General features: G+C 43.5%; 1 protein-coding gene and 1 long non-coding RNA gene across 4 annotated transcripts in view; one reads left to right on the top strand and one right to left on the bottom strand.

The window, feature by feature from the left end:
- The window catches only part of SLIT3 (slit guidance ligand 3), a 594639-nt gene that overhangs the window by 315825 nt on the left and 250817 nt on the right, over nucleotides 1-27997 (bottom strand). The window lies entirely within an intron of this gene.
- On the top strand, nucleotides 18-22837 carry LOC125173707 (uncharacterized). 3 transcript variants are annotated; one of them, XR_007155128.1, is made up of 4 exons: nucleotides 18-180; nucleotides 1067-1120; nucleotides 11912-12062; nucleotides 22503-22837. It is a non-coding gene; the product is annotated as an uncharacterized LOC125173707 (long non-coding RNA). The 3 variants fall into 3 exon arrangements; XR_007155126.1 differs by having other exon boundaries at nucleotides 11900-12062; XR_007155125.1 differs by lacking the exon at nucleotides 1067-1120.

Raw genomic sequence — 27997 nt, 5'->3', positions numbered from 1 at the left:
GAGCAGCAGCCCACAAATCTGAACACTAACCAGCCCTGTAACTGGTCCCCACCTCCCACACACTTTTCATCACCCACTTGCACACAACATCTGGGGCCTCTATTTCCACCCTACTATCCTGTGAGCTTACTGCCCAGATTCCGTGTCCAACGATACTCAGAGAGCCGGTATCCTCAGGAGGTAAGCATACCAGGGCCTCCAGGATCCAAGGCAGGAAGCCCTCTTCCAGGAGAAGCTGAAATTTTGCAAAATGGGATACAGGCAGGGGCATCTCTTTAAAACTGAAATCCCTGTGCTCTGGGGGACCTGAACACAGGTTTCATTTTTCAAAGGGCCAACATGTCGCCAAGATTGGGTTACTCTGTGTTCAGCGGCTGCTTGACCCCTCCCTAAGCCTATACTGAGGCAAAGACCCACCTAGAATTGAACCCGGGCTATACAGGCAGTTCAGGGCAGTCAGGGCCTGAAGCAGTTCCTGGGTTGATGGACATTTTTTGAGCAAGACTGACTCCTTCTACTCATTCAGGTCTCTGCCCAAGTGTCCACCCCTCAGAGAGTCCTCACCAGACCTCGAAATATAAAGTCGCATGCATCCTGTCTCCTCTGCATGTTTTCCTTTTCTATGACTTCATGCCACTTATTCCAAAGCATCTCACATATGTATTTGCTTACCTGCGCTTGCCTGCTGCTCCTAGACTGTCAGATCCCTGGGAAGAGAAGTTCTACCTGTCTTGTTCATGCTACGGGCCCAGCATGTGCTAGTTTTTGCACTGAGGAGGTAAGGGAAAAGAACAAAAGACTTATAAGATGCCACACAAAAATCTAGACTCCTGCTTGCCATTGGGGCTTAGAGTACAGAGAATGTTCTTTTTAGAAAGGAAGGAAGGACAGTAATGTTCTTTTACTTTTGATGTTCTAAAGATTTACCACACACACACGAACTGACTACAGTCTCTGACATCGTACACAAGGCCTGAGAAACTCAAGGTCGTTTTCTCTGGAAGTATGGCCGGTCATTATATATTACACATAGTCTGTCTCCCATACTCTCTCTTGCTGTATCTAGTGAATTTGCTGAGCCCAAATTGCTGAGGGCCTGGATATCTAAAGACATGGAATGGTAAGTCAGTATAAATTTGGTGAGAGCCAAGAAATCTGAAGTATTGGTGGGGGCGGGAGGCTGGGGAGATGGGGTCTGGAAGAGAAAGAACAGGAACAGTTGCGGCTTTGCGAAGTCTAAAACAGGTCAACAAAAAGGGGCAGGTCGAGACTCATGTCAAGCTAGCTTCCCTCACGTAGCCACAAATGCTTCCCTTTGCTTCTCTGAGCTGGCAACAGCTTTCTCTGTACATGGGGCTGCAGTGAAGGATGGGGAACAGGGCAGAGAAGGGGAAGTCTTGTTCATAGGAGGATTAAGAAGCAACCTCACAAGGCTGCAATGACTTTGTAGGCTACAGAACAAAACTGCCAAAAGGGCAAAAAGTAAAACCTAGTTATTGAGGGGGGCCGCATATCCATGCAAAACTAAACTGCACACCACCTAACCAAATGAGAACAAAGCAAAACCCTTGACAGATAGATTTGGCCCAGTGCAGATTTTCTATATATTATGAAAGAATAAAACAGGAGCAGCTCTGGCCACCCTCCTTGTCATGGCAACTACCACTACCTGCCCCTTCTTAGCAGCTGTTCTTATGAGCAAGATGGAATGCTCCTGCTATAAGGGCAGGTTCAGGGCATGTTTCCTGGTGACCCAGAATCCAGTGGGAGAACTCCTGCAGGTGTGCATTTAAAGGCTGTGGGTACATCTGCAAAAGAACGCTGGAATTCTGAGTTTCAGGAGCCAGTGAGCAATGGGGTCCCAGAAGCCAGAGTCTGGCAATATGCATGTTCACACACACACACACACACACACACACACACACACACACAGGCAAGAATGGTTTCTGCTAGGATTGTCCAAAAGTGATACATAATCCATAGCTGTGTAACTTTATGTAATAACCTGTCTACAGCCTTCAAACCTTTTTGATAAAATTAAGAAATTGGAATAGGCACCCTCTAAGGATTTTTCAGTTTAAAAATTTTACACTTCTATGCAAACATTACTTTCTATGCTCTTTTGTTTTTCTCTCCCCTGCTCTTCCTGTTTCATCTTCTGCCTTTCTTCTTTTCTTCCTCTTGGCCAAGTGCCCTTCATTTGCCTCACAGGGGCCAGTGACCCCCAGCAGCCAACCAGGAAAGCCAGCAAATCAGCAACTGTTTTCACAAGGTTTGGAGTAGCTGATGTCCCATGGTTATGGTTCAACTATCCAGCTCCTAGGCTCTAAGACAAATCCCCAAGTCTCTTGTTAAGCATTAAATAAGACATACTAGCCAGTCAGCAAAAGAGAGTCTCCTGACTGAGTCCTGGTGGTATGGAACAATAAATACAGTCACTGCACCAAGAAGCTTAGTCTAATACAGAAACAGGTGCGCCCAAATGGCAACATTTCTGCTGCAGAAATCAAGACAGGCTCATGGGGGAAATCTAGCAACTAAGGCATCATGCTGACTGTGGGAGAAGTGACTTTTGGGGATCCAGAAAGCCTTCCTAGGAGAGGGCATGATAATGTGCAAGGTTAGCAAAACATAATATCCTCATTCTTCATTAAGTGCATCTACTCCTATAAATTGAGAAATCACATCATTTGGGATGGACCCATCCATTAAACATACATAGTATGTGTAGTTATCATTTGTTGAGTGCTATCTGCTACGAACTGCACTAAACTCCTCATACACACCTCATTCAGTCCACAATAAAACAGGAGATTGATGTCAGCACAGTGTTAAGAGCATGTTGCTAGTCACACAGATTCTGGCTTTCTCTATACCTCCATTTTTTCATCTGTGAAATGGGACAAAGAATATACCACATAGGGTTAGTATGATTTTTCAATTAAATATTATATAAAGCACATAATACAATGTTAAGAATGTAGTAAATGCTCCGTAAACATTACTTATTGTTGATGGAATCATTTTTCCATATATACCTACTAATGTCTAGAGAGCGTAAGTAATGTCTAGAGAGCTCTCTGAGGTCACATGGCTCACATGTCACCACACTCTGTCATCCCTTGTGATGTAAACTATCACTGCTTGATGGCAACTTCTTTAAATTTTCCAGTAAACTCTGCACCTTCTGGGACTAGACCTGCAATCTACCTTTAAAAGTCATTGTGGATCTGCAGGTCAATTAATCTTGCCTTGGAAAAGTCATGCAAATATATGGCATATACAGTAGAGCCTTAATTAGAGTTAGGGGTACCTGTAGTCTTTACCTTGAGGTCAGTAGATCAGGTGCTTCATGATCATCTGTGATTCCTCTTTGCCCACCCCTCCCCCCCATTCCAGACTCTTCTGGAACTCTTCTTTTGTTCTTCCCTAATAACCCAGCTCACCCCAGGCACTGGGGGTCCCCAACACAGAAAAGTCAAGGAGTGAGCCAAGAAGAGCTATGGCATGAAATGGGGCTGGAAAGGCATAGACCCAGCAATGCTGGAGGCTCTCACAAAAAGCTTTTAAGGATAGGAAAGCAGTTACCTTGGGGGGCGTTCATAACACTTATGCCAGCCCTCGCTTGCAGCATGGTGGAAAGGGCGGGCCAAACTACATACCATCTGCAGCCAGCCCCTCAGAGTCCATTGAATGCTTCCCATAAGCCTCTACATGGCAATGGGGCCAAATTTCCTGGTTGACCTCAAAGCCATGTACTACAGCAGTAACTAGGAAGCATGGAAGAAGTGGCATAGATAATTGGTCCTAGGAGGCAGTCCTAGAAGAATTTTGTCTATAAGGAAAAGAAGAAAGTAAGAGAAAGAAAAGCCTAAGGAATGCCTTAGTGTCTTCAAGCAGCTCCCAAGTTTTATTTCATTTATTTGCTTATATGGGGAGAAGTCAGAGAAGCAATCTGGAGCCAATGAGGATCAAAGAAAGAAAAAAGGGCTTAAGCTGGAGAAAAATTCCAGTCGGACAAAACAAAGTTCTTTTTGAATGCAAGGCTGATAAGATTGCTAGGTTTCACTTTTGAGTGAGGTTATGGTTCTAAATCTCCAAAAAGCAATTCAAAAGCAAACAAACAAACCAAAACTCCCCCAAACCCTCCCTCTCCTCCCCAGTCCTTTATGTCTCCCACTTACACCATTTGTCCCAGAATTACCAGCATCATTTATACCATCTGTATTAGAATTACCTGGAAAGCTTATATAAATACAAGTTCTCAGGCCTCACCTCAGTCACTATTGAGTCAGAATCTCTGGGAGATGGGTGCACCATAAACCACAATTTGACAAGCTCCCAAGGTGATTCCTATTTACATGGAAATCAGGAAGTGAACCAAGGCAAGGTGCCTTCCACCTTGAATTTTCTGAATGTATGCATTTTATCAAAGTCATCAGAGGGCTGCTACAAAGGGCACTAAAATAAAAATGAAAGCTGCCTTTCCCAGGGAGATGGGGTTGCTCAGTGCTAGAGTACCACCCTGACCCCAGGGCACAGCCAAGCTGATGAGCTGAAGATACAGGTTCAGTTGGTAACCCTTGATTACAGACAGACAGCTGACAGGGGGCTGCCAGGCCTCGCCCTGGAGGGATGGGGTGGGAAACGTCACTTAAGGGCAAATTCCTGTGCCTAGAAATCAGATCTGAATGCAGCACTCCCATCCTCTACCAGAGAAAGAAACCTTACAGTGATTTATCTTTCTCCCTCTTCTTATCTCTGAGTTGGGCGCTGAACTGTGCAAACACACATATTGATTTGCTCTTCACTCCTGGGCGCAGGGCAGTCTTCTTGCCAAGGGACTGAAAACATCTCCACCCATTCTGAGGTGTGTGACTGCTGATCCAGGGGAAAGGGGAGGGCTCGATGGCACTTATGTTTCTTTTTTTTATGTGTTTGTTTGTTTTGTTTTTGTTGGCCTACACAGTGTTTTTGTTTTGTTTTTAACTTGTCTTTTTTTTTCTAAGTATAATTAACATACAGTATTATAGAAGGCAGTTTTCTTTGTCCTTCTATTGCAACTACATCTTTGCAACATGAACACACAGGCTGGCATAAGGGACTCCTCTTCCTGGGCACTCTTGCGGTGACTTCCTCAAGGTTGCAGAGAGCAAATTTTTGCCTCTCTCTGCTGGGTGTCCACTGGCACCCAGCCTTGACACCTAGCCTCTGCTGATTCTCCCAGGCCGATTTGCCTCCTCCTACTCTGGGCTGCTGGGTGATAGGAGGGGAAGTGCTGGCCAGGGTTGTTTCACAGAACTTTGAGCTGCATCATGGGGAGGGAAAGGGAAGGGATACTGTGTTAAGAATCAGAATCACCCAACTGTGTCAACTCATTCCCTACGACTGTGACTCTCTCACCAGTGCAAACACTGGTCATTCTCAGATCTGGGAGCTGCCATTTTTCAGAGGAGGGGATGCAAGTGGTGGACTGCCTAAATGAAACAACATTGCCTGCCAGTCACAGTCTCATTGGAAGTCTTGATTCTATTCCTTGCTTCACAACCAATTGTGGGTTGTGCCATATGCAATTTGTCGCTAATTACTGTCCCAAGCTAATTCAGTTAAAAAAATTAAACTAGAAAGACCTGTAGGATCACTCCCACTCCCATACATTCCATAGCTTCCTTGAAGGAAAAGGGGATTAGGTTTATCTAGATTAGTGAATCTGTCTATGCCTTGCATCTTATTTCCTATGTACTCAGAAGGCCCATAGTTATGTCGTAACTGCTACATCCATGAGAATCAGAAAAACTAATGGCTTAGCAGTTTTCAGCAAATTGTGATCACCTACCACCTCTACCATTTGCTTAAAACAAGCTGGAGAGCATGCCAAAAATGCAGATTCCTGGGCCCTGTCCCAAAATACTGAGGGTGGAATCCTGAAATCTACATTTTTAATAAATGTTCTTTTCATAGCTATCATGCCTTTCCTTCGAAGCATAGCTGAAAATATTCCACTTTTATAAAGGACTAATTAAATAAGTCCCCCGACACCTCCTATAGCCTCATAATCCATTTGCTTTTGCTGCCTCCAGCATCCACAGAAAATACACATACTTTTTTTCAGTTCTTTGTAAATAGTCCAAAATGTTCCTGTTCTGTGTTTTGTTTAGGAATACGCATGTTCCCTGGTCCAGAAAAGAGACTGGCAGGCTACAGTCCTTAGGCCAAATCTGGCCAGTCACTGCATATTTGTGTAATAAAGTTTTATTGGAACACAGTCATGCCATTTTGTTCACATATTGTCTATGGCTACTTTTATATTGCAATGCAGAAGTGGACAGTATGGCCTGTAAAGCTGAAAATATTTCCTATTTGGCTTTTTGCATATAAAGGATTCTATGGCTTAGAAGGGTGGAAGAGAATGGTTAGCTGTTGGACAAATCCATTTCTTTGTCTTCCTGGCACGTATCTAGACTACATTTCCTAGCCTCCTTTGCAGTTAGGCCTGATCATGTAACTGAGCTCTGGCCAAGGAAATGAGAAAAGAAATTGAGACTGGCCTGGACTGTTAAATCTCCCTGACGATCCTCCTAGCTGCAGACAAGCCTAGCCTTGAACCTAGGTGTCATCCTATTGGAGGTTCCAGAGATTCATGAAGGAGTTTGGGTCTCTCTTAGTCATTACTTGGGACCAAGCCACTCATGCATGGAAAATGCATTTTGGGCTTTATGTAAGAGAAATAAATCTCAATCAATTTGGGTCATTATACATTATATTGAATTCACTTGCTAGGGCAGCCCAATTAATTCAATTTAAACACAGAGTTCTCTCCATAGGTAAAAGAATTAAGGAGGGAGGTCCTTTGCATTTTCAAATGCAGGATGGGAAATAATGGGTTGCTACTTGTTTATAGGGAAAGAGAAGGTTAGAGAAGACAGGGCAGTGGTTGTGGGAACTGTTTGGCCTGAGGGCTAGCCTCACATCCTGTAATGCCAGCATAATGAGTTTGTTCTCCCCATTGATGACAGGTAGAAGCCCTGTCATTCACAGTGCTAGAGGAAGAGACTGGTCCCTTTCTCCAAGAAATAAGTACCTTCAGGGGAGATGGAAAAGTGTAGCATCCAGGTTAATATCTTGTAGAAAGCCACAAAGTGCAGGGGAAAGAGTTCTGATAAGGTGTGGCAGACTTGGCTTTCAGATCTTTCCTGAAAGAATTAGCTGTGTACCTTAAGGTAAGTCACCACCCCTTTGAAGGCATGACTTCCTCATCAAAACAAGTCTACATCTTTAAAATGTCAGAACCATACTGGATTTCAAATATAAGCTAGCTCAGTGGTTTCCAAAGCAAGTTCCAAGAATTCCTGTGATCCTTCAGAGGTCCCTCAGTATCTTCTATAAGGTTTAAGGGATGGGCAATGGGCAGATTCTGGGCTTCCCACTGACTGAACCAGTATGGCATGGCTTTTTATTTATTTATGGGGGGATAGTATTTTGAAGCAATAACTGATATGTTCCACACCACACCCACCAATACCCATACACTTTCTTGTACCCAAGCACACAGGATATATTCTACCTTTGCCTTAGGGATGGATTGTCCTATACAACATAGAGAACAAAGAAATTAACTCTTGGCTTTTAAGTTTGAAAAATCTAGACCTGTGCTGTGCAACAGGACAGCCACTAGCCACATGTGGTTATGTGAATTTACGTCAATTAAAATTAAACGTTCAGTTCATTGGTTATACCAGTCACATGTAGCTGTGGCTACCATAATGAACATTTCTATCATAATAGAGAATTCAGTTGGACAGTGCTGATCTAAGCACTAAGTACTTGGGGTATACTGGATTAGTCAGAATTAGTAAATTCTCTGATCCAAAGATTTCTCCAGTTGGGAAAAATATTGAAAAGGATTGTGAAGGGACTTGAGACACAGATGGGCACATGGTAGAGACCCCTTTCTTAACCTTTCTCTGCCAAGCAGCAGGACTGGACGTGGATGGGATGAAGAATGATAGAAGCTGAGGTCTGAGGAGACCAACTGTGCCAGGTGGAGCCAAGTGAGGGGACAAAGCCTCTCAGAATTACCTTCGCTCTGTCCTGGTGCGGGGGCATTAGAGAAGAATGGATTCATGGTGGCAATTAGCAGTCTTGAAGGGGAGACAGTCTTTGAGAGTTTCCCCGAGCTTCTGAGGGGCAAGGAAGTAGAAGAATAATTTCCTGTGCTGGGCAGAATTGCAGGGAAGAAGGAAGGTGGATGTAAAGAGGGGGTTGTCTTATTGGGTTCCCAGGTAGACAGACTTAAATGCTCTGAACTAGATGCCCATCACCTCCTTCTTTATGTGGGCACCATTTAAACACCCAGGAGCATGGACACAGCCCCAGCAGTGTGTGAGGTTTAGCTTTTGTGGAAAGTGGGAATGAGCGAGAAATTGTTATATAAACTGATGTTTGCAGACTGTGTTTACATACACTATGTATTTCTTATATTTTCCTTGTACAAACACAATCCTGCCACTGAAAATAATGAAAGGTTGATCAGTTCTACGAGTCAGAGATTAATGTTTCTTGCAGCTAAGGGTATCCTATTGGACAAAATGTGTCTGGGGTAACAGGAAGATGCAGGAAGTGGTTTCAGACCTGTCACTGTTTTAGATGAAACATAGGGTGTGTAAAGGAGACAAAATTCTCTGGCACATGCCCTAACTCCCCTCCCGAAGGGAACAAGAGCCATGACAAACAATAGAGTATGCGCTCTGTGCTTAAACACAGAAACTCACCAAGAGGAAACACACCCCATCCAAGCTTAAAGCTCTGCATTGCTCCACAAGAAAATGAGCAAATGATGAACAGGTAGTAAGCAAAAATGTGCTTCTTAGTGAAAGCACTGTAGCGTTTGTACTTCTAGAGACGCCCAGTCTAAAATGATGTTCCCTGGGGGCCTGAGTGGCGCAGTCAGTTGGCGTCCGACTTTGGCTCAGGTCATGATCTCACGGTTCTTGAGTTTGAGCCCTGTGTCGGGCTCTGTGCTGACAGCTTGGAGCCTGGAGTCTGCTTCAGATTCTGTGTCTCCCTCTCGCTCTCTGTGCCTCTCCCCCACTCACACTCTGTGTGTGTGTGTGTGTGTGTGTGTGTGTGTGTGTGTGTGTCTCAGTAATAAAAAAAATTAAAAAAAATTTTTTAAATGATATTCTCTGGCTATATGAAGGGTCCTACGAAAATGAAAGCTCTGACTTCCATTATCTGAGCATACTCTCTGTGAGTTCCTGAAAACTTCCTAATCAATTTATTTATTGTCACACCAGCCACATTTTTATCACTCTGGATGGCCATCTTATGGTGAGGAGTTGCATGAGTGTCCAGATACACACAGGCATATAATGCAAGCACACCAAAGAAGGTCCTGAGAACCAAAGAAGGCTTTAGTGTGAGTTCTTCCATGAGGTCCACATGTTGGTATCTACAGCAGTGAGTCTCTTGGCAGAGATGGACTTGGGGTTTCATTTCCTCCATTATTATAAGAAAATGGTTGTTCTTTGTAAAAAAAAAAAAAAGGTTGTGTTATATTAGGGTTCTATTAAAAACTGGAGGCAGTGGAATTTTCATTTAAAGAAGAATGATTATGGGGCACCTGGGTGGCTCAGTCGGTTCAGTGTCCCACTTCAGCTCAGGTCATGATCTTGCAGTCTGTGAGTTTGAGCCCTGTGTCAGGCTCTGACAGCTCAGTACCTGGAGCCTATTTTGGATTCTGTGTTTCCCTCTCTCTTTACCCCTCCCACATTCATTCTCTCTCTCTCTCTCTCTCTCTCTCTCTCTCTCAAAAATAAAACATTAAAAACACTTTTTTAAAAGAAGAATGACTATAAGACTAAAGGTTTTCACAGGTCCTTAGTATTCTTTAGGGACAGCTCTAGACCTCTGGGTAGGAGGCCGTTGGCAGTGACAAGAAGCTATGGTAAATTCCCCAAAGCCTTCTAGGAAACTAGGGGGCTTCTAAGCTCACTGGGAAATCTCTTCTCTCTCTCTGTCTCCTCCTCCTCATTCCTACCTTCTGTTCTCTTTCCATCCTACTCCTAGCTACCTTCTCCCACGGATGTCTCCTAGAATCTTCACCCTGCCTCCTGTGCCCCAAACTCTTGGGCTCCCCCACCATATTAAAGGCCTTCTCTGCAATGTGCTAGCAGAGATAGAAAAGTTTGGTGAGTGTGTCAGTGTGTGTGTAAGGGAGCCAGAGGTTGGGTTTTCACCTGTGCTTCACCCATCTCCTCAGACAGAGGGGAGCAGGTATATAAGGGGCAGGTGCATTTTCAGAAAGGGACCAAGGACTGAATCCAGGGAAAGGGAAAGAACTGTTTTTTCTCCCCAGTGGAAACATTTATATCCTGAATTTGGAGAATTAGATTCTGCCAGAAGGTCACATTGGGTGTGTCCTGAGCTATGGGCCTCATGAGTGCTATTTTATTCATCCTCAAAACCGGCTGGGACATAGGCATAATTATTCTTCTTTTATGAATAACCAACGGGAGGATCAGAAAGGTGAAGAACATGACCAATCATCCAGCTGGTAAGCCTCTGAGCCAGGAACTTAATCCGGAGAGCAGCACTAAGGTCTAGCAACTGGGAAACTCCAGGACGGCCAGTCCACCCAGGGAGGAAGAGGAGAGCCATTGAAGGGGCTATGATAACAGCTTGTGCTTAATAAGCACTTATCTCATGTGCCTTATCTCGTGAGCAGCAAGGCTGGGATTTGGCTGAGATCCTAGAGTTTGAGAACTACATTGCCCCAGTGTGAGCTGTGGGCAGACACATATTCTCTAACTTCAGGAGGCAAACCTTCCCAGTATGGAGAGGAACCTGTCTATCACAAACCTCTCCCTGGGCAGTGGGAGCAGATAGGCTTTTCCTGCCAGAAGTTGCCAGAAGGGCTTCGAGGCTTTAAGGTTGACTAAGCCATAATCCTACTCTAGATCATGCTGCTGCTTCCGTTTCCTGAGCAACAGCACGGAACTGGGAGAACATACGTGCTATTAGATTTGGACAGGGAGGCGAGCAGCAGTGTTTGTCACTGGGAACGGAGTGTGACACAAACAGCCTGGGCTCCGTGCCTTGCCCAAGCTGTCACACGCACCCCATCCTCCAGAAGCAAACCGATAGCAACCCAGAATACACCACCCCCTACTTGTGTTTAAAGAAGAGTAGCAGAGGAATGGGGGCAGAGAAGAGACAAAATGAGAAGACACAAACCCAAGACATAGGGGCAGCTTCAAAAAAGTCCTACCTAGGCATATAGAGTTCTCACAGGGCCATGGGATCAGAGGCCAACTGCGACTCCTGAAGTCTCCAGACACATCCAAGTCTCACTGAATTAGAAGATAATCAGTAAACTCAATTTCTTCTCATTAGGATATGGCTCTTCATTACTGTGGCTGGTGCTTTTTCAGAGAAGAGGTCTGAATGGAAGTGTGAGTCAGGGCAAAAAGTGCTGCAAGTTTCAGAATGCAATCCATCCTTTTACTGGGCCCAAGTCAGAGAAGGATGTGAAGAAGGCACTTTTCCAGATACAGTTTTGAAATCAGTCAGAAAGTTAAGAGAATTTCAAAAATTATCTTGGATCCATCTGGAATCTTAAAGAAACTATCACTCACAGAAGAACAGAAGTGAATTCAGATAGCTCCAGCCCAGTAATGGAAGCAGCAACTTGGGCTCCTAAGTGCCTGGATCATTCTGGAAGGTCATACTTACTGCATGTCTCCTCCAAGCACTTCTGCCCTGTGGTGGATTCTGTAGACGTGATGTACCAGAGACCAAACCACATGGGTCCAGAGAAAAGTAGAGAGACTCAAATTTCCCTGGAACAGATGGTAAGTTCTTCACTTTTTTCTTCTCTTTGATTTTGTTTTCTCATGAGTTCCTTCTGCAGGATGCACTATGGGGAATCCAGGAATACCTGCTAGAGACCAGGCATGCAGGAAACCTGGACATTTCTGTGGCAAAGAACCCAAGAGATGCTGACACCAACTTTCTTCTTGACAGAGGGAAGCACACAGCTCTGGGGGCCTTCTAGAGTCACGGTATGCAAATAATTCAACAAATGGCTTAACAGCAATGCTGTCAGAAAAAGAATTTCCAATTCTATCACCATGGTGACAGCTCATCAAAGAAAAAAACCCTAAATCTAAAAACTGCCTTCTTTGGCTGATGAAAAATAATAAATAGGGCTCCCAGGCTTGTACCTTATATTAACTCTCATTGCCACCCTGAATTCTCCCCCAGCTCCACCCTCATACCTGGCCAGGTCTTCATACAGTTACAGCCACCTGTGATTCCCCATGATGCTCTTGAGCCCAGGAACTTAAAAGACGGGTGGTTCATTCCCCAGACTCCCAAACCTCCAGCCTGCCTCCTCTTCCCATGCTCTTCCTGGCATTCATTAACCCCTGACCCGGGGTTTATTGGCTGTCCATTGCAATTTCACAGACAGGGTATTTCTGGAAGTGGCTACAAGCCCCAGGTTGTGTCTACTCCAGGGATGGAGCATTCACAGGAGAGAAGGCTAGTATGTCCGGAGGGACTGAGTCAGAAATGGCACTTGTGACTTCCTTCTGTTCTAAGGGCTATGCCACAGCCAAATTTTTATATTAAAAACTGGATCGTATAAGTCTCCAAGGCATCCTGAAACAGACAGCATATATATTTTGCCATTTCGAGAACTGTGATCCAAGCAACTGCTGAGGGAGTGACGTTTTCAAGAAGTGGGGCCAAGAGCAGTGATGGAAATACAGAAGCAGCAAGCTGTAGGTGTAGGGAGGCTTGCTGCATCTTGTAGGGACAAGCAAATACTAGGGAGCACCCAGTCGATTGACTGCAGATTACTGCATTCTGACCTGGCCACACATTGGAACACTGCAAGATTATGACATACAAACAACTGAAGATCTAGGCTTATTGATGTGGAGAGATGTCCACAATATGTTGTTAGCAAAAAATCATGCTACAAAACAATGTATATAGTGTAATCCTATTTAAAAAAATTTTTTTAAACGTTTATTTATTATTGAGAGACAGAGGGACACAGAGTGTGAGCAGGGGAGGGGTACAGAGAGGGGGAGACACAGAATCTGAAGCAGGCTCCAGGCTCTGAGCTGTCAGCACAGAGCCCGACGTGGGGCTCGAACTCACAAACTGTGAGATTATGACGTGAGCCAAAGTCAGTCGCCTAACCAACTGAGCCACCCAGGCACCCCTAGTGTAATCCTATTTAAGGTATGTTTTTATGTGCCTATACACATAAAAGAGGAGAAGTCTGTATAGCAAAATGTTAATCACTGTTACTTCTTGTGGTTTCTCCTTTTTATCTTTCCAAAATTTTGGTGCCTAAAGCAATATTTTATGTGGTGATTTTATATTAATATTATATCAAAAAATCCATAAAACTCTAAAGTAGCGTTAAGAGTGACTTTTTGGGGTGCCTGGGTGGCTCAGTCTGTTAAACACCCGACTTTGGCTCAGGTCATGATCTCGCAGTTTGTGAGTTCAAGCCCTGCATCAGGCTCTGTGCTGACAGCTCAGATCCTGAAGCCTGCTTCAGATTCGGTGTCTCCTCTCTCTGCCCCTCCCCAGCTCACACTCTATCTCTGTCTGTCTCAAAAATAAATAAACATTAAAAAAAAAGTGACTTTTCAAGGATAAATGATAGGGATCAGGTCTCTACTCTACCAGGAACTCTGATGGGAAATAAATTAAAGAAACCACATGGTCGCTGCCCTCACAGGGCTTGAAGTCTAAACAAGGTGATACATGAAATAATCACTAGGTCCCAGATCTTCAGGAGTAAATGAACAAAACATTCAATGATGGTGGATCATGTTCTCACAGGTAGATAGACACAGGTGGTTAAGTGGACAAGATCATCTAGATTCCCATCCCAGATGGATGTGACATTGATCAAGTTGTTTATCTACATGGAGACCTAGTTTTCTCATCTAAAAGTGGGGTAACAGCAGAAGATCCGCCTCAGAAGACTGCTGTGCTGTTTAGATGAGGTAAAGACAGAACACAGTGCCGACAGGGACATTCAGGAAATACCAACTATCACCATTACTATTCATTACCGCTCTCACCAAGGGCTCTGTGAAAGCAGGTGTGGGCATAGCACAGACACAAGGAAGACAGCCCTTTGGTATAATATCTCCTGATGCTGACAGTCCTCTACCTTCTGGGAAAGATCCTTCCTTTAGCTTAAGTGCTTGAAGAAGTTTTAAACAAAATGGCACTCATTTTCCCAGGAACAGGGAAGCCTGGCCCACGCCTCCCTGGCACAGTGCAATATTCATTATAGTGCTTAATCTGTTGGTGACTTAATCTGTTGATGAAGCCAATCAATGGCTCCCTCCATCCCCAAGCAAATGAATTGCTCCCCTCCAATCGAAAGGCACCTTTAATCTGATTCCTTTTCACTCAACTCTCTACCATGACCCATGTGTCATTTCATTCCTCCTTTCCCCTCCTGCAAGTAATCAGCCTGGTCCAATTTGCTTGTATAAACAGGAGGCCTAGGTGGGGGGACGTCACTTGGCTATGGCAGTTCTGCTTTTTATACATCCCCCCGCCTTGTTTCCTGAGACCTTTCAATAGAGCCAGACTTGGAGGAGAGTTATATTAAACAGTTTGACTCCAAACCTAAACAGCCCCTGAAGCATTAGTGGTTCAAAGATCTCCTGGTGCATTTATGAAAAGCCATTGATCTGGGAAGAGGTGTTAGTGGACTTGAAATGCACTAAGAAAACTCCTTTGCTGGCAGGAGGCAGAGTGGTTTTCATTAAGGATCTGCCCTTTATCTTGTCACATCACTGACCTGCCCAAGCCAAGATGGGTATTTCCCCTTGCCTTGAGAGGAGGCTGCCTCTGGTTAGAAGTCATGATAAGAAAGCATTCATTTTTAAGACAGACACAAAGGACAGAAGTGACTTGCTTTGCGAGCGTGAACCCCAAATCTCCTTTATATTCTAACTTTCGTGATCACTTCTGATGCATAAAAGCCTTGAGAACACCATGGGTCATTCCCCGATGTTTGGTTCTCAGGACTAGGAAAATTGGGGGCAAGATACAAATACTTGGACTTCAGAGCTTCAGGAACTTGAAATACCACCTAGTACAGGGTCCCTTCTTAACCTGGAGGACCATTTATCAGTTTCAGGACAATGTAAATTGCCTTAAATCTCCCTTCTGCTGCGTACTACTAGGTGACCTGAGATGCATTCCTTCCTGTTGCTGCCATGATTTTCTCATCTAGAAACTGGGCCTGATGCCCTCACAGGGTTGTTGCAAGGATTAAATATGGTAATACATGTAAAGTGCTTTGCACGGTGTCTGGCATAAAGTTGACACTTGATAAATGCCAGCTATTATTATTGCTTGCTATTACTATACTATTATTTATGCAGCTTAAAAATTGTAAGCAACACTTTGCATGTCATGCATATGTGCATTTTCCCGGAATAGGTCTATACACTTAATTTTCATTTTCTCCTAAAGGGGAAGGACCACTAATCTAGCTAGACTTTCTCCTTTAATTGATGAGTAAATCATGCCCAGAGGTTTAGAGTGTTCTTTCCAGACAGATGCAAAGCCAGAACCAGAACCCCCAAATCTGTTGATTCACTGTCCAGTGCTTTGCAAAGTTCTAAAGGCATTAGCAAAGGGAGCCCAAGCCTTACCCAGTGGTGCACAGAAGAAGTGATCTATGAATAAATGTGGAACAGGACTGAACACATATTGGCAAGGTTAAGGCAGAGGGGATGTTCAGGGTTCTGGAGGTGTGATGGCTGTGGAGATGCCAAAAAACTCTTGACAACAGTAATCCACAGGAGAGGCAGTGGGCAAACCAGAGTGAATGGGGGAGCAGGTGGAGGCCACCAGCCAGAACTTTCTCCAGTTACAGACTTTTATGCATTCCCCATGCATAAAAAAGCACATTTATCCTACAGGCTTTACAACATCCAAGATAATATGCATATTTGACTTAGGAAATAAATAGTTTTTGAGTTCTGAATGATTGTACCTCCATTTCCCAGGAAATGCAGCCCCAGGATTTTGAGGTTTGCATTGTTCTTCCTTTGACCAGGTTCTTCAAAATGCTTTCGTTTTCCCTAGTTCAGTGGTTCTTAAGTGTGTCTTTAGACCACCACCATCAGTATTCCCAGGAAACTTGTGGGAAATGCAAGTTTGGGGGACCTCCTAAGAACAACTGAAGCAGAAAGTCTGGGGGTAGGTCCCAGGAATGTGCTTCAAAAGGGTCTCCAGGTGACTCTGAAGCACACTCAACTCTGAGAACCACTTATTTAGGCCATCAGTGTGGCAGAGAAACATAACAAGGAAAGAGGGCTTTAAAAAATCTTCCAGAAATTTGAGACCCTGGAATACACTTTTTTTTTTTTTTTTTTTTGGTATGGAATAAACTGAAACTAGATTAGTAACCTAGTTCCTCTTGTATTTTGCAAACAAGAGATCTTGGAGGGAAGTGGAAAATAAATTTCAAGGCCTTTCATCTCAGTTACCATGACATGTTCATTTAGCATTGTGTGGGGAGGAAGGGAGAGAGGGAAGGAGGGGCAGCAGTTAGGCTTGTAGAGGAGAATACACAATTCCAATGGAATCCACTGTAATTTAGGGGTAATTAGCGTCTGCACATTCTCTATCCATGAGGCTCCATTAATCCAGTTAATCCTTATCTTCCAATCAAAAACAAACATCCTTGAGTGTGCTTGGGATCCTTTTAACACATTCTGCCCACCTGGATGCTGTCCTCTGCCTTGTAATCCAGAGCTTTTAGGAGCCACTTCAGCTCCTGGGAAGGGGAGACGACTCACCGTCTTGGCTGGGTCCTGCCAGCTCCTTGGAAATAAGCCCTCTCCCAGGCTGCTCCCTCGCCCGAAGCACACGTTCTCTGGCTAGACCTGGCCTCTCCCTGTCATTACGCAAGTCGCTCTTGGTACTCCCTTGCTATTCTGGGCAGCCTTCCCTGACAACTCCTTGACTTCCCCTTGCCTAAGCAATGCAAGAGCTTGGATAATACTAATGCCTTGCATTGCTAAGACGCTCTGCTGTTTCCAGAGGCCTTTCTTACTTGCTTCACGGGATCCTCCAAACTACTGTAATATCATTACCCCTCTCCGCTTTCCCACCCACTTTGGCCCCCTGCAATTTATAGATGGGGGTCATAGAAGCTTCCATGGGTTACATAACCTATCAAATTCCCACAGATAGCAACTGGATGACAAGGTAGGTTCAAAATCAGGTCTCCTGATTCGCAGGCAAAGACCTTCCTGCTATAGAACACTGTTTCTTTCTGACTACCCACCTAAATCCATAACACTAATGAATAATGCATTTGTGCTTTCACTGTGTTTATGTCTTTGGGACGCCTTTGTATCTGTGAAAATAAGTGTGTCTTCATTTAAAAGCCTTTATAGAGAAGACATCATATCTGTGTAACTCAGGCTCAAATAATAATATAAAGTGCTTCTACCTATTCAAAATATTTTCATTTTCTCTTATTTTGTCTACAAAACAATCCAACAAGTAGGATAAGCAGTATTATATCTATTATAATGGTAAGGAAACTAAAAGTTGGCCAATAAAAGCAACTTCCTGGCTCAGCAATAGAAAGTGGTATCATTGGGAACAAAATACAGACTTTTAACATCTGGTGCTGTATTTATCTACTAGATGCATGGTTTTAAAATTGTGTTCTGAAAACTGCAGGGTTCTTATATGCCACCTTGGGAACTCCTAGGGGAGCCATGGAAGGGTGGGGCTGGCAGCGCTCTGGTTTAAACCTACCCTGGTTTAACTAGAATGTTCTCTCCCTTAAAAAGCAGCTTGGAAGCTGCTGGCAGGTTGTCATTTCCTATATGAAGTACCCAGCTTGTAGTACTTGTCAGGTATAGACAGTGGCTTCAGGATAGTACAGTTGCAGGCAGCCCTGATCAGCCCTGAGGATCTTATAAACACTTCTGACCTCCCAACTTGCTGTCAGTGTGGGAGGTGAAAACTGTGCCCTGTCCTCAGAGAGGGTAAGCTACCCCACAGCCTTTTCATATTCTGTTCATCAATTCAACAAAATTTGTTAGGCAACTACCATGTACTAAGTTCCGTGCTAGAGTTTGGAACTAGAATAATAGAAAACCAGTATGAAGATGACTGATTCCCTGCCCTCATGCAGCTTCACACCAATAAATAATTCCAAATCATAATAAGGACTAGGAAGGAAAGATCTGCCTGCTGTACGAAAGAGTAAGGGTGGGGGAGGGGGTCTCATCCACTTAGGAGGTCAGAGAATTCCACTTTGTGGAGACAATACTGAAGCGAGGCTTTCTCGGCAGGGTAGAGAGGGAGAGGGAGACCATTCCTGCTGCACAAAACAACATATTGTCTAGATATGAAGCAACGAGAGTGTGGCCTGTTTGAGGGTATCAAGGACATGAGCTGGCCCAGAGTGCCAGGAGATGGGAGACAGGTCAGGCGGTGCAGGGCTTAGAATTTATGCAAAGCAAAATGGACAGCTACTGTCCATTTGTCCGATTTTGGCTACTGTCTGGAAAAAAAATGGGGTTGGTCAAGGGTATAAAGCGAAGAGACTTTTAGGAGCCTCATTAGGGTGGTTTTGTATATATGTGACTTAACTGGCCCAATTAATTTCTAATACTGGAAGTAACACTGGATGCTCTTGAGAGTGGAGCCAGTTATCAGAAAGGAAATCCATGGTCACAGAGATGCCCTTGGGAGATTTTATAATTTAACGTGGAAGGGAGAGAGCAGGCAACATGGACAAGACTTTAGAAGAACAAGAGTGGTGGGGCGGCTGGGTGGCTCAGTCGGTTGAGTGTCCGACTTCGGCTCAGGTCATGATCTCACGGTCCGTGAGTTCGAGCCCCACGTCGGGCTCTGTGCTGGCTGCTCAGAGCCAGGAGCCTGTTTCAGATTCTGTGTCTCCCTCTATCTCTGCCCCTCCCCTATTCACGCTCCGTCTCTCTCTGTCTCAAAAATAAATTAAAAAAAAAAAAGAACAAGAGTGGTAAAAATGAGAAGTTCTACCTTAGATTTGGATGACAAGGTCCCAGCCCTGCACTATTACATCTTATTTGTAACGTGAGACAGGCCATTTAACCAAGCCCTTAGGCCTCATTTTCCCCAGCTGTGATGAGGGTCCAATAGCCCAACCACAGCAAGTTATCAGGCAATCCGATTACATAATGTAAGTGCAAGTACTTTGTAAATGGTAAGGCATTCTTAAAATACAGGATGCCATTATCATTAACCATGTCAGTATATACACAGTAATTATAATTATAGTTCTGAGTAAATATGGAATAACATTTTTATCTCCAGTTGCATCCCCAAAGTAAGTTACTAGCCACCAAGAAATTTGTGTTCTTAGATGGGTTCAGAGTTTCATTATATTCCACCATAAATCTACCTTTAATTTTTCAAATGATAAAGTTGTACAATTACTCAATTTTATTCTTTAGAATTATCATATTTTCTCAAAATTATGACTATAGCCATACTTGTTTCATACTATATCTCCCAAACCTTAGTCATTTATGTTTTAAAGTCATACTTTTAAACCATAAATGCATAAAGATACTTGGTATTTTATTTAAATTGAATTTATATATATTCCCTTCCACTTTTAGCTTTAATGAATTTAAATCTCAAGAATATCACTTGTGAAATATCTATTCCTAATTCACATTAAAATAGTTGGAAGGCTATCAACATACAAATAATCTGAACTATCAGGATCTCACATAACATCAGCAGTAAACACTATACTTGGGAAATAATGGCTTGTACCATTCATATTTCAGGGAATTTTTTCAGTATCAAAATTAATAGGGCCTTTTGCTAGCTGAGGGGTTCTTAACGTTAGAATCACCTGGAGAGTTTTTAAAACTCTTGATGCCCAGCTGGATCCCAGATCAAGTAAACAAAAATCTTCAGGCATGGGACCCTCAGTATACTACCAAGTTCCCTGGGATAATTCTCATTAGGGCCCAGGTTGAGAACTGACCTAGATTCTTGGGTGCCTTCCAGGGCTGCCTGGGCCTCCTAGGACTGTCCAGATATTGAGGACAGACATGGGGAAAATCTGGCAGCAGTGGAGTCAATCACTGTTTTTGTCTCATTCAGAAGGGACTAACCATCTGGATAAAAACAGTAGCAGTGCTACTACTAATAGGCAATATTCACTGAAAGCTAAGTTTACATCAGTTACTCCTCCAAGTAGTTTATGAGAATTACTTCATTAGTATTCATAGGAATGTTGCAAAGGGGGCACCATAATAATCTGCTTCTGAGATGAGGCATCTGAAGCCCAGAGTGGTGTAGGGACTTGGCCAAGGTCACACAGTAGAAGTGACAGAGCTGGAATGGAGGACCCTTGAAAGCAAGCCCAAGTCTCCATCCTTTATTCATGGCTTGCTACTTAAAACAGACATCTTAGGGCCTGGAATCCTGTTCTATGAACCAGAATCTCTTATCTCTGTGCCTTCTTTAAAAAGTTACTTGTTTGTTTGTTTATTTTGAGAGAGACAGAGAATGCAAGCGGAAGAAGGGCACAGGGAGAGGGGGACAGAGGACCTGAAGCAGACTCTGTGCTGACAGCAGAGAGCCTGATGTGGGGCTCCAACTCATGAACCGTGTGATCATGGCCTGAGCTGAAGTCCAACGCTTAACTGACTGAGCCACCTAGGTGCCCCTCTGTACCTTTTTATTAGACTCCTTTCCCTATCCCTAATTTGGCAGATGAGTACATTATATTGGCATGCAAATAAAGGCCTGTAGAGGCTGCAGTATTTCCCAGGTCCTATAACCAACTCCACATGTGGTCTTGGGAGAGTCCCCTAACTTCTCTTGGATGCGCTTTTTCTCATTTGAGTTGCAACAATGAACTCTGCCTCACAGCCATTAACGTCGGAAGAGGAGGCATCCAAAGTGTTGGGTCCCCACTGCTCCTTGCCCTGGAGAAAGCTGCATGGGGAGGGAAGGATGGTTTCCAGCAGCCCAGAAGTCACTTTTCTCCTTTGTAGGATCCAGTTTCCCCCAACAGACTTCAGTCTGAATAAACAAAACTAGATTAACACACCTAGGGGATCTTTGAGTCCAGTCTGAGTTTTTAGCATCCAGCTACAGGGAGGTGAGAAGAGTCTGTTGTTTTCTAAAAGAGAGATGAAGAAACCACCCTCCAATTATGCAGCAGATTCTGCCTCACAGTTGAATAAAGGGCATGAAATCGGATGTTTTCAAGCTCAAAATAAAGCAGTGGAAAATCCACCTCCCTTCTCCCTCCATAAAGAACATCTAACACATTGCGTTTAATTTCCGAATAGGGCAATGTTCTTTTTAAGGGAAATGTTAAGCAGGGATTAAAGACACGATGGGCTGTGTAACTCTATCCTCAGCCCTTTCATTGTTAATAGTATTTTTTTTGGCGGCGTCTGTGCAGAGATGTGGGAAAAACCAAAGTCTTATGTAAATGAGAAGTGACACACTGATAAACCAAGCGCCAGACCTGAGGTCTTAATTACACAGGAGTCTAGATGTCAGAGTGAATGCAGCTTATTGACGTTCAGAGATTTCACTCAGTATTAAGTTGGACGACCTTCTTCCGGGAGCAGACAGCAAAGCGCAGGTTTCTCATTACTCAGGGCCACGTTCGCAAATGGCAAAGGGCTACGTTCATGCCTGGGCACTTTTCTGGATAGAATACGTCCCTGAACTCTGACACCCCCACTTGCTTGCAGTGGCACAAGCAAAGCAAGGTGTTTGCAGGTGTTTCCAGCTGTGGAGTAAACTGCTGGTAATTGACAATGGTTCTTAAAAGCAAAGGTCTCCAATGGCGTCCCCCCCCCCCCCCCCGCCACACACACACAGTAGCCTACCCTCCCCCCATTTGGCATCATTTGTGGCATCTGACACACTGTCAGAGGCATGATTTCAACAGCTAATACTCCTGTGAAGTATATGAAAGCATTAGTAGCTACTTTTTAAGGCTGGGAAGCCTGCAAGGTCAATAATTAAGAAGCATTTGTGTTACTGAACAGGACACTTGGGGGACATAGCTCACACAAGGCATTGCTGGTGGACTGGAGTCAAGGGAGGTTTATATCTCCTGGCTGGGGGCTCTTTTCATTAGCTTGACACTGTGGCCATTATCCTAGGGGGTACAGGCTGTGTTTTTAAAAGGGGCTTGGGCAGAACCTAACAGTTCTCAGTGGGTGTTAGGGTCTTTGCCTTGGAACAGAAAAACAATACATCCTTTCCTTCCACCCGTACTAATTAAAGTGTCAGGATGGAGCCCCAACACTGATTTGACACATGACATGACGTCCCTTGTAATCTGACGTGTCTTAGGCTAACATCAAAGCGCCGTCAAGGAAAATGAAGCGGGATACTTAGAGTGTGCCCGTTGTAGGCTGACATATAACTCCATCCAGCTTCATTCACAGGCCCTCGCTCACCAGGAGATTAACCCGTCAGGCTGTCGAGTGAGAAGGGACGGAGCAGACCCTGACAGGAGGCCCGCAATGCAGGGGAAATCAAAACAAATCCACCTGCTCAGGGAAGACTTTTTCGACACCTCGTCCCCCTACGGACATCTGTGGCAAGTGTCATCGCGACCACTGGTGTGGCACTGGATCATTTATGACTGCCTCATGACATTATTTTTCACTGTTGTCTTTGTATTGTTGTTTGACGACTTTGTGTGATGGTCTCTTCTCACTCCACAAATAAACTGCAGCACCTGGCAGGCGGGGAGCAGCTTGAGCACGTGTCTGTTCTAGCAAACTCCTCTGGTGACTCCACGAAGGGCTGGCTGGTTTTGTTTTTGTTTTAGTTTTCAATCTGGCATGCACCAGTACTTTTGGAGAATACGATCAAAATGAAGGATCACAAGGACGAACACGGGTACAGATGTCTTAGCAGTGTCAAAGTATGATGTGTCTAAATGTTTACTCTCAATTTCTGTACTTCTCTGTCCCAGACCAGTAACATACAGTTCGTCAACTGGCACCAATCTGCACGCTACGCTTTGAGTAGCACCATGGCAGAACACTGGGGTGCCTGGAACAACATGGAACCTAAGATATCTCCTCAATATGTACCTGTTGATTGAAGATATATGTGCTGTACATATAACATATATATATATATATATATACACACACACACACACACACATTATGTCTATATATGATGCATTCACATCAAACATAGCTGTAGGCTCATACATTCAATTAAATTATGTTTTATACCATACATGTAATTAGAAGATAGGGTTGCAAAACGGATACCTATACCTAGGAGGAATGGTGCAAACTAGCTAGCAAGTTAGCGCCAAGAACCACTCGATAAAAAGGCATGCAGGGAAAGGGAATAATGACTGAGCTATGTCTACCCAGAACTGTGTGCCATGCTTGAATTCTCCCAAGTTCTCGGTGGGTCATCCTCATATTTTACCCAAGGGGCAGTGATGCTCACTGAAGGTAAGTCATTCACCAAGGTCACACATCTATTTAGGGGTGAAAATGGGATTCAAATGTAGCTCGGACTCCACACAGCCCATGTTCCTTCTGCTGCACCACATGAATTTGGTGATGTCATGGGTAGCTATGTCTTAGTCACATCACAGAGAGCACTAAGAGGATGGGTGTGTTCTTACCACCACTTCCAAGAAAAGATGGCTGTAAAAAAATCACCAGTGGGCTGGCCGAGGTAGGTTTCCAGGGAAAGCAAGCCTAGTAATGAGCTTCTAGGAAGTTTGTTCCCTAAGAGAAAGGCATAGAGAAGGGATGGCCCCTTTTCTTGCTGGACTGAAGCATCAGGACATGATGGCTGGGATGTCCTATAGCCATCTAAGACCTAATTAGAGGATGGTGTCAACACACTGAGGAAGGCAGAGCACCAAGAGAGCCACAGAGAAGCAGAGCAGGAGCCCTAACATCCTGCACCTGGGGTAACTCCCACCTAAAGACTTCCGCCATGTGAAATACAGATGTCCCCTGCGAACCAAAAGCTCACTTTTGTAAGCTGAAGTGGAATAAAGCAAAGAGGAAGACACCATTTTGTAAAAGTGAAAATCCTCTTTGGATTTTGTTTCTTTAGCAAAAGCAGGTATGAACGTAGGTCTTCCGTAAAAGTGATATGGCATAAGGCGAACTTCCAGAGAAAAGGGAAACTTGTGCACGTTCCCTTACTAAAACTAATTTGAGTGGGGACTGCTCTGTTACTTGCACCCAAAGACACCCTGCCTGATACAACCTCCTCACATGATAATATCACTCACTGGGCTTCACTGCCCCTTTTAATTCAAGCCAATGTTTGATTCATAATCTCAGACCAAAATGTGAAGGAAACTATCATCTAGTTTACGGTGGCAACACACATTTTTCAAATCACCCTTTGAAATGAAATTTAGATGCCTTGAAGGGACCATAAGAGTTTAACTTGGAAATAAAAAAAAAAAAAGAAAAAAGAAATGAAAGAAAACTCACAGTATGTGACGTAATTCCTACTGACTACATGCAGGGTTTGGTCCAACTTTCGGGACACAGAACCTCATGGCATGTGCAATCACAGCCCATCAGCTCTGTTTAGGAATTCCCCTGCTCCTCCTTGCGTGTTTACACAACTTTAATACTTTCCTATATTGGCTCAGTAAAAGCATTTTTCTATTGAGATGGCACTGTTCATCTGTATTTATCCCACAGCGAGAAGCCTGAGCTATCTTAACAGTCCATTTTGGTAACTGTAAAGCTGATAAATTGTGTATAAACAGCTCAAATATTTCTCAGAAAATAAAACTGGAAAGAAGAGGATTTTGCTTCAACCACTGAAGACAGTCTTGCATATTTAGAGATTAAGGCTGAGGTGTGGGTTTCTTCTTTCAGCTAAACCCTCATCCCCCCTGCCCTTGACAACTTAATTTCCTGTCCTCTTTGGGAGACAGACGGATGAATATTTAGTGTAGAACATGATTGTGATTAAGCTTCCAAATGTATCTTCATCTGGATTCCAGCTGGTGTGGCATCTCAATTACTCCTCTATCCCCTACGGAACCGTCTTATTGATGTAGTAAGCTTTGCATGATGGCACTGGATTAAAAATCTCCCAGGACTCTCAAAAACTTCTGACCTCAATCAATTATCCCTTAATAAAGGGGGGAAAAAGAGGTCTTGTGCATACATTATGACCTGAAGAATCCCACCAATAGGCATCCTACCTTTGCTGCTTAGTTACTATCCTCAGAGGATGGAAATCTTTCTTACAGCTGGCTCCTTTCTCCTACTCCCCACCTCTGCAAAGGATGGTGCATTAGTGTGAGGCTCCTAAACTGATGGAAATGGTGATTAACAGATGTACTGTCAATACAACATGAAAAAGGGTACAAAACCTTCGGCTGCCTACAGTTTCTTTACTGGACCAATATTCCAATATTTGTCACTCTTCCCATGATTCCTGGTACCATTATGCCCAAACTAAGTTACAGAAGTACTGCATCATTCTTAGAATCAATTCTAAATATCTTGGCTATGTACATATTATTTTTCAGTATCATTTCTTTTGAGAAGAAGCCCCAACTAATTTACATGGCACTTCCATTCATTTACTCATTTATTCATTCATTCAACATTTACTGAGCTGGGTGTAGGCTGTGTGCCCAGCACTAGGCATGATCTTCAAACAAGACAGACATAGAATAAGTTCCTTGTTCTTAGGGAACACGGAATATTGGGGGTGACAGACATGCACACGGGTAATAACAACTGAGTGTGAGCAATGCTAGAAGGAACCAAGTACCAGATACTGTGGAGATACATAGGAGTGATGTCTACCTCAGACTCAGGAAGATACACAGGGAAGGCTTTTTTTTTTTTTCTTATTCATTACACTTGCAGTGGCCTCAGCACTTAGATCAAGTCTTCTAAACTACAGAACTCCTATGGGCCTACCCTCCCTCCCTTCCTACTTTCCTTCCTTCTTAGGCATGCTTCAATTCTTGCGCTTACAAGTTGGTGAAATATGACATATTTATAAAATGTTGGGAAAGAAAGGCAGGCAAAAAGATAGTTTCTATTTTTTTCATGCCATGAATATATATTACTTGATGAATGGCTATGGATGATTAAATGCTATACCTAATGTTGCAGACAGTATGGCTGCTGTAGGACTTCAGAGAATGGGGGCAATCTGTGTGGAGTAGAGTATTTGGAAGATACTTTGAAAATGAGGAGGCGGAGCTTGCTTTCTAAAATAGGCTAACAATAAAGTAAGTGCTTTCTACATCTATTAGATGAGACCCTCATTTCCAGCAACCAGACTTATGAGGACATAACCTCTTAGGAACCCAAGGGGCTGCTAAAGAGTCTTAAGAATCCTTCTGGGATGAAAAGGAAAAAGTAAGCAATGAATCTCATCCCTTATTCAAATCTTTCAGTTCCAAAGTGCCAAAGAAGGCACTTTTCTCCAAGAGGGAAGCTTGCCTCTCCCACTTGCCTTTTTGATTCAATGGCTGTGTGTACATTGCTGGTACATGGCATATACAAGAAAAACAGAAGATGGAGGAAGAATATTTGATAGCAAAGTGAGATAGACCAGTTTACAGGGCCTACTGGAGAATTTTCAAACTCCAGAATCATTCTACCAGACAGTGACCAAGGACAAAATAGAGCCCCTCAAATACCTTCATATGGAGATGCTTAAAACAAATCACACTATATACTAAAAAAATCCTCAGAAACTAGGAGAGGCTGGAATGGTAGCCCAAAGCACTATGAACTCATGAAAAATTAATTCAGTCCTCAAAGTCAGCACCAGTAAGGACTGTTCCACATAACAAAAGGTTCTCAGTCACATTAATAAAAACACTGCTTTGGAGTTACCGATTAATTTCAAAGGCGCCACTCTCTGTGTTAGAAGTTATCAAAGACAGATGTGCTAAAAGGGTCCTCTCTATCAATCGGGTGCCCATCTGCTCTCCCAGGGTTGTAATTGAGATCCTTATTATGGTTTGAGCACTTTGCTTTCATTTTAACCAAAACATCTTTGTAAGATCTCCCTTAAAAGCCCAATGGAGAATGAGATTAGTGAAACTGGTCTTTTTCTCCCAGGAGCCAGTACCTCCTTCAGTCCATAGACCCTGGGCTCTCACACACAATCTGCTTACATCGAGGGTGGGGTGGGATGTTTGTTTGCCACACCAGCACTTGACAACATGAGAATCATACGGTGATATTTTTTCAATCAGAGGCAGGAGATTTAATACCAAATCCTGGTATTAAAAAAATAAAATGTATATAAACCTGATAAAACCCAAAGTGATTCATCCATGTACAAAGGAGGACTCACCATGGTGTGCCTTAAAAATCAGTTTCTTAATCTAGTTAATATGTTTCATTGTCCACAAAACAAAAATAAAAAGGTGTTTACTTGTACCATTTCTGGAATACACCTACTATTTAAATGTACTGCTACTAAAGGCTTCCTTCTACTCAGTGTCTTGATACTTATGTGACTGTCTCTGGGCTGACACTTTACATAAGTAATCTCATTTACTTCTCAAAACAGCCCTGTAACCTATATATCGGAATCTCCTTTTATACTAGAGAAAAGTGACTTGCCCAAGGTCATACAGCCAGAGCAGACCCGGGATTGAAACTAAAGTCTGTTTTGCTTTGCTTTTCACTATCCTGATAGGAATCAGACTGAACCAAAACCCCATTAACATGGGCTGGTTGACACACATGACTACTTAAGTTTACTAGAAAAGTTTGAGTTATAAAATATGCACAGATTACCTATGAGTATACACAATGAGTTGGTGATTTTCCTGGTTGCTGGAGATCCTTCAGGACTTACTTTAATGACAAGAACAATTTATAAGTCATAACCCCAACACAGAGAGGTAACAGGAACACACAACTAAATTCCATGAAAATACTCT

Source organism: Prionailurus viverrinus, chromosome A1, assembly GCF_022837055.1.
Source record: "Prionailurus viverrinus isolate Anna chromosome A1, UM_Priviv_1.0, whole genome shotgun sequence".
In the NCBI taxonomy this organism is placed as follows: Eukaryota; Metazoa; Chordata; class Mammalia; order Carnivora; family Felidae; genus Prionailurus; species Prionailurus viverrinus.
The sequence above is the reverse complement of the archived record's forward strand: the minus strand, read 5'-3'. Positions and strand labels throughout refer to the sequence as shown.